This window comes from Myotis brandtii, unplaced genomic scaffold (genome assembly GCF_000412655.1).
Source record: "Myotis brandtii unplaced genomic scaffold, ASM41265v1 scaffold813, whole genome shotgun sequence".
Classification (NCBI taxonomy): Eukaryota; Metazoa; Chordata; class Mammalia; order Chiroptera; family Vespertilionidae; genus Myotis; species Myotis brandtii.
Genome location: NW_005371287.1, coordinates 2814272 through 2820581, shown reverse-complemented (window position 1 = coordinate 2820581; position 6310 = coordinate 2814272). Strand labels below are relative to the sequence as shown.

The window sequence follows — 6310 nt, the reverse complement described above, 5'->3', positions numbered from 1 at the left end:
CAGGCTAGGGGGGGCGGGGGGGGCTCGCCTGTCTGAGCAGCAGCTTGGCCCCGCGCTCAAGGCCAAGGGCGCTGGCACAGGAAAGGCTGTCTGCGGGGGTGACCTCACTCACAAGCACCTCCCTGTTTCCCGTGGGCGAGGCTGGTGGAGCCTGAATGGGGGTAGCTGGAACCCTCAGCTGCGGCCTCTCCAGTCACTCCCATAAGGACAAGGACTGGGCAGGTAGCAGCCTCCTCTCCCCAGGGTGGAGGGGGCTAGTGGAGGGGGGTTTCTACACGGATGTCCACATTCCCCTCCGTGAGAACGTCTAGGCCCCTGCCCCATGAGCCGAGGAAGGTTGCCTGGACCTGCTCTCTCCAGCCGCTGGCTCCCTCCCCAGCCAGCTGTCATCTCTGGAGGCCCCAGTGTCCGACCGCCTTTTACAGGGACTTTTCTTTTGTAGAACAGACATTTAAAAGCCATTAAAAATAGAACATGACTGGGCTTACTTTGGAGAGATAGAAAGAGGTTTCTTCTCAGAGCCACCAGCTGGCAAGGGTGCTGCGGAGACGATGGGTACAAGGAGGAGAGGAAGCATAGACCCAGAGAAGCCAGGCAGCAGAACCAGGCGGGGCCTTGGCCCGGACATGAGTCTAAGCCAGTGATGGCGAACCTTTTGAGCTCGGCGTGTCAGCATTTTGAAAAACCCTAACTTAACTCTGGTGCGGTGTCACATAGAGAAATTTTTTGATATTTGCAACCATAGTAAAACAAAGACTTATATTTTTGATATTTATTTTATATATTTAAATGCCATTTAAAGAAAAATCAACCAAAAAAAATGAGTTTGCGTGTCACCTCTGACACGCGTGTCATAGGTTCGCCATCACTGGCTAAGCCCTCACAATGGGCAGGGAATCTGACACCTGACCCTCTGTCTGGACCAGCAAAGCTGAAGGACATTCTCCAGGTGGAGGGAAGAAAAGAGTCCAATGAACCTCAAACTCTCCCCCCACCCCAATAACCATGTGCTATTTAAAAACAGACAAGGTATATATGTATTTCTGGATGAATAAATCCAGCAAATTCAAAGCACATTCTTGAGGATATGTTTTGCAAGTTTTGCCACTTGCCAGCGGGACAGATGGCTGGCTTGGTGCCCACTCAGGGCTGTCTCCCTTGGGGAACCTCAGTCTCTCCCTCGCTGTACATCCCGACCTGGGACCTGCTGCCCACTCTTCCTACACCTAGAAGCACAATGGAAGGCAGAACATTTCCCTCCAGAGATAAAAGATGCTTTTCCACATCAGGGCCCCTTACCTGAGGCCCAGAGAAGGGACCAGCCTTGCCGGGGGAGGGGAGCTGGCTTAGGTTTGAATTTCAGTAGCAGCCACGTCCAGACACCAAGATCCATTCTGGTTACTACTGCTCTGTACCACCTCACCCCAAAGCTTAGTGGCATAAAACAACGGCGATCATTTTATTCATCTTAGAAAACAAACATTGGACAGCCATTTTCCCCATCAAACAACTTACAGTTCTATGGCTGTGAAGGACAGCTTTCTCCTTTGTTCCCTCATTCCCTAAATGTGTCATATTTTTGCTGTCCTTCATTTTGCATTATTCATCAAAACCCATTGCGCCCTTTCTCTTGCCAGGCCCTGTCTTCGGTGCTGGGAATACAGAGATCCGGTCCTTGCAATTAATGGGAGACCCAACGTGAAATTTACAACAGTGGTGTTATTTGGTAAGAGCTAGAGCCCCTAAGTAGTCAGTCTTCCTAAAGCTCCGGGTGGTTTCAGAGAGGGGTGCTATGGAGGAAAAGGTCACCCTTCTTTCCCTCTGCACCCCTCTCCCCCCATGCCTCTCGGGAGCTCAGGTGCCTGAGGATAGGTTGCCAGGTGCTGAGTTTTGAACCAAGCAATTTGAACTTGAAAATTTCTAAATAGGTAAATTGGATCCTTATGTGCTCTGACCTGCTTTTTACTCACACTTTTGACACCAAACATGTGAGTTTTTGTTTTGTTTTTACCCCTCACAACAACCAATTCTCCAACTCTTCGGACACCAAGTAGGTGTCCTAGAAGTCAATTCAATTCTGATATTAACTGCCGAGAGTTAGGGCACACCCCACAGGTCAAGGGCTCAGTCCCACAAGACTGCCCCACTGGAGATACCAGTCACAAGTCCCAGGTTGCCACCTGTACCTCTGATAGACCTACTATAAAGGTGGGGATTCCCTCAACTCCCTCCTTTGATAATTTGCTAGAATGACTCAGAATTCGGGAAGGCACTTTACCTACTACTAGAGGCCTGGTACGCAAAATTCATGCACTCGGGGGTGGGGGAGGAGAAGGGGGTCTCCTCAGCCCAGCCTGTGCCCTCTTGAAGTCCAGGAGCCCTCAGGGGACGTTGGGCCTAAGCCGGCAGTTGGACATCCTTAGCACTGCCGTGGAGGCGGAAGAGGCTCCTGCCACGGCCGCTGTGCTTGCCAGCCCTGAGCCTGGCATCTGGCTGAGCAGCACTCTCCCTGTGAAAGCGCACTGACTACCAGGGGGCAGCTCCTGCATTGAGCGTCTGCCCCCTGGTGGTCAGTGTGCATCATAGCGACCAGTAGTTCCACCGTTTGGTTAATTTGCATATTAGCCTTTTATTATATAGGATTACCAGTTTTTTATAAAGGTATAAAGGGCACAACTCGGGAAGAGTCCAACAGAAGAGAGCATAGGACAAGGTGTGGGGAGGGTGCATGGAGTTTCCATGTCCTCTCTGGGCACACTGCTTCCTGGTGCCTCTATGTGTTCACCACCAGGGAGCTCCTGACCTCTATTGTTTAAGGGGTTTTGTGCAATTTCATTAAATTTTGTTGATAAAATCATCAGCCGTTGGTGATGGAACTCAGTCTCCAGCCCCTCTTCCCTGCCTGGAGGTCTGGGGTGGGGTTGAAAGTCCCAACCCTCACCTGCATTGCCACCATTTGTCCACCATCCAGAACTGAAATATCATTGCTGACACCTACACATAAGGAACTGTCGGACATTGAAACTTGGACTCAGAACTCTTGGACATTGAAATTGGGACTTAAAACACTTTTTGTTCTTGAAATGTTATGCTCAAGTTTTAAAATGTTTTAGGTTAAAAAAAAATAGAAGCAGGGGCATAGAAAGGGAATGGACTGATAATTCTTGGGGGGAAGGAGGTGTGGGGGGTGTGGGAAGAGACTGGACAAAAATCTTACACCTATGGATGAGGACAGTGGTAGGGGGTAAGGGCATGGGGTGGGGTGGGAACCTGGTGGAGGGGAGATATGGTGGAAAAAAGAGGAACATCTGTAATAATCTGAACAATAAAAGATTTATTAATTTAAAAAAAAATATTTTACTTGGGTTGAACTTGGATAGCAGATGTTTTAGAGTAAATATGGCTTCCACTACTTTATATACAGGGTGAAGAACTACGCTCTATTACTGGTTCCCAAACTTCATCTCAAATTATTATCATTTAAGGGAGATTTTATAGAAATGAGCATACGCAAATACCACCAAAAATACAAACTTTTTAGAATGTTTATTTGAGGCACAATGAGCAAAAGATGATGGGTAGAAAAAGAAGATGTAATGACTATTGTTTTTGCCTACCCAACATCCTTTTCCTCTTTATTTGGTATTAGCATCTCCATTTTATTTTGAGGAACTCCCATTCTGTTTCAAAACACATACTCCTGGTTGAGTTATCCTATCCCCAATTCCTGTAAGCCCTAGACATAATCTCATAACAGTGGTTGGTGGCCAAGCATAGTACTATATTTCATTAATCACAGTGATTGGTTGAGAAATATGCACAGAAACTAAGCATTATCAATTAATGGCTGCACGGGTTGATAACCAAGTAGAATAAAAATAATGGAAGATCATTTTGCCATCATGTAGAGAGAACGTTCCTGAAAATTATGCCAACACTGAGGAGAGGAAGACCAAGAGAAGGAAATAGAAAGATTACTTACAACAACATGTGCTCTCCTAGATCCAGTTATGTACCCTGTATGGGATAACTTTAATTTTATCCTTTAGGCACAAACCACTCCTTTTTCTCCTGTACTTTGTGTCCTTGTAGAATGACCAATATGTACTCATTAAAGTGTTTCCTTGCATTCTAGTTTCACTTTGAATTTGGCTATTGGAGTCAACAAAAGGAAATTGAAATGTGGGATGATGTTGAGGTCATTCTTCCTGGTTTATTAACTGATAAATTGCTATGTATCCAGTTACTTATTTTTTGTTCAGAACACTACAATTTATGTTAGAAAGGTCCCCTCCACATACCTATACATAATGACTTCCAGTAATTTTTCTCTCCCATGAGCCATGAGGCCTAGTGATAATAATTGCTCCCTGCTATTTTCATCCTGTAAGTACCGCATTGTCTTGTATCGGTTTCTCTAATAACTGCTCATATCTTTGTAAGCTGGCACTTTACAAAGCTGTCATCTAATTAAAATAAGTTATTTCTTTGAAAAATACCTGACTCCACAGATTTAGTCCAGCATAGTAACAGTAACCCTCAATTTGATTGATATTGCTGCAGAAGGATATTATATTATTTGCTAAATGTTATTTTCTGATTGTTTCTTGAACTGTCTGTACAAAGATAAGGTATATTAATAGTAAAAACAAAAGATCAGGCATTCACTAGGAAAAACAAATCAATGATAAATATTTATGTATACTAAATTCAATGGTTCGTTCCAAATCCAAAACAAACAAACAAAAAGTTTTGGCTAGCTGTAGAAAGTCACTGATGGATATAATGAGAGTCCTACATTCCCAGTCATCCTAGGCATAAGCTTAGTTCAGGGTTAGTAACCTGAAATCTGTTACCTTGATTTCCTTGCAAAGCAAGTGGATAAGCAAACAGCAACAAAAAACCCCTGCACATATGCACATTATACTAATATTTAAAAAAGAGTGCTGCAAATAATTATCAATGTTCCAAGAAATGCTATGAGTGCTAGTTGAAGCACTTTCCCTTAAGTGTGACCAGGCTTGACATTGAAATCAAATCCATTTTCACAAGATTTGTAATCTCATAACTTTTAGTTAGTATGCTAAGAATTACTTGGCATTTCTTGTGAAGGGGGAAAGAAGATTTATTAACCAGCTACTTGGAAAATCAAAGACACTTTAAATGTTTTCTGTATTACTGTTTAAATGTTTTCTACTATATTTCTCATCTTTTATAAGTTCATATAAATTAAATTAAATTGATTTCTTTTTTATAGAAAACATCTTAAAAATTCCACATCACATTGCTATTAAAATAAAGATAATTTTTCATACATTACTCATAAATATTTATTGTTAAGACTTTATTCATGAACCTAAAGTATTATGTGGCATTTAAGTATTTTAATATTAACAGCACAATTGAGATCCTCACATTACTTATAGTTTTGTTCTGTAAATACCACAATTTTCTTTTCCTAAACTTTTGTAGGCATTTAAATCCCAGTCCTCTGTTAATGACCAACATTATAAAGACTGGTCATTCATAGATAAATAGTATTTACTCTTTTCTGTCACATTAAAAAAAAGTCCTGAAGGAGAAACCAAGATGGCGGCATAGGTAAACACCGGAAATTGCTGCCTCCCACAACAACTTCAAAAATACAATGAAAAGACAAAACGGACATCATCCAGAACTACAGGAAGGCTGGCTGAGTGGAAATTCTACAACTAGAAGAAAAGAGAAAAGCACACTGAGACTCAGAGGAGGTGCGGAAGTAAAGTGCAGAGGTATGGAGGCGCACACGGAAAGGGCTGGCAACTGAGAACGCGGTTGTCTTTTTCAATTGGGAGGGAGAAACAAGCTCCCGACTGCTCTGAACTCCAGTTCTGGGAAGTCTCTGGGGACCCAGGGCTCATACGGGGAGAAACTGCACTGTCTGGCAGCAGGCAGAACTCGGAACTTGAAGGCGGCTTTCCCTCAGAGGTGCTTGCAGCAATTAACAGGACACTGAGATGCGCGGCCCCTAGGGCAGGGCTGAGGATCAACCATAGCTGCTTGCTCCGCCCTGTTGATTCCTAGACCCTGCCCCACACAGGCTGCGGCAGAGGCTTTTGCATATGAATGCCCTGGCCTTTTGCAACCTGAAAATTACCTAACCAATTGCAGCTGGGACAGACAGTCCCAGAACTTCCAAGAGAAGGCCCAAGGCCCCACCGCAGCTTGCATTGCTTCACAGCTGGGCCTCATCTGGGCACCTCCAAACCCCAAAAAAGGAAGAGGAATCTGCAGATCTCTTCGTAGCTCCTGCTGGGTAACCTCAGGCAGA

The 6310-nt window shown here is 44.1% G+C and overlaps 1 protein-coding gene across 1 annotated transcript in view; it reads right to left on the bottom strand.

Annotated features, from left to right (window-relative positions):
- The window catches only part of VSNL1 (visinin-like 1), a 73193-nt gene that overhangs the window by 2852 nt on the left and 64031 nt on the right, over positions 1-6310 (bottom strand). The window lies entirely within an intron of this gene.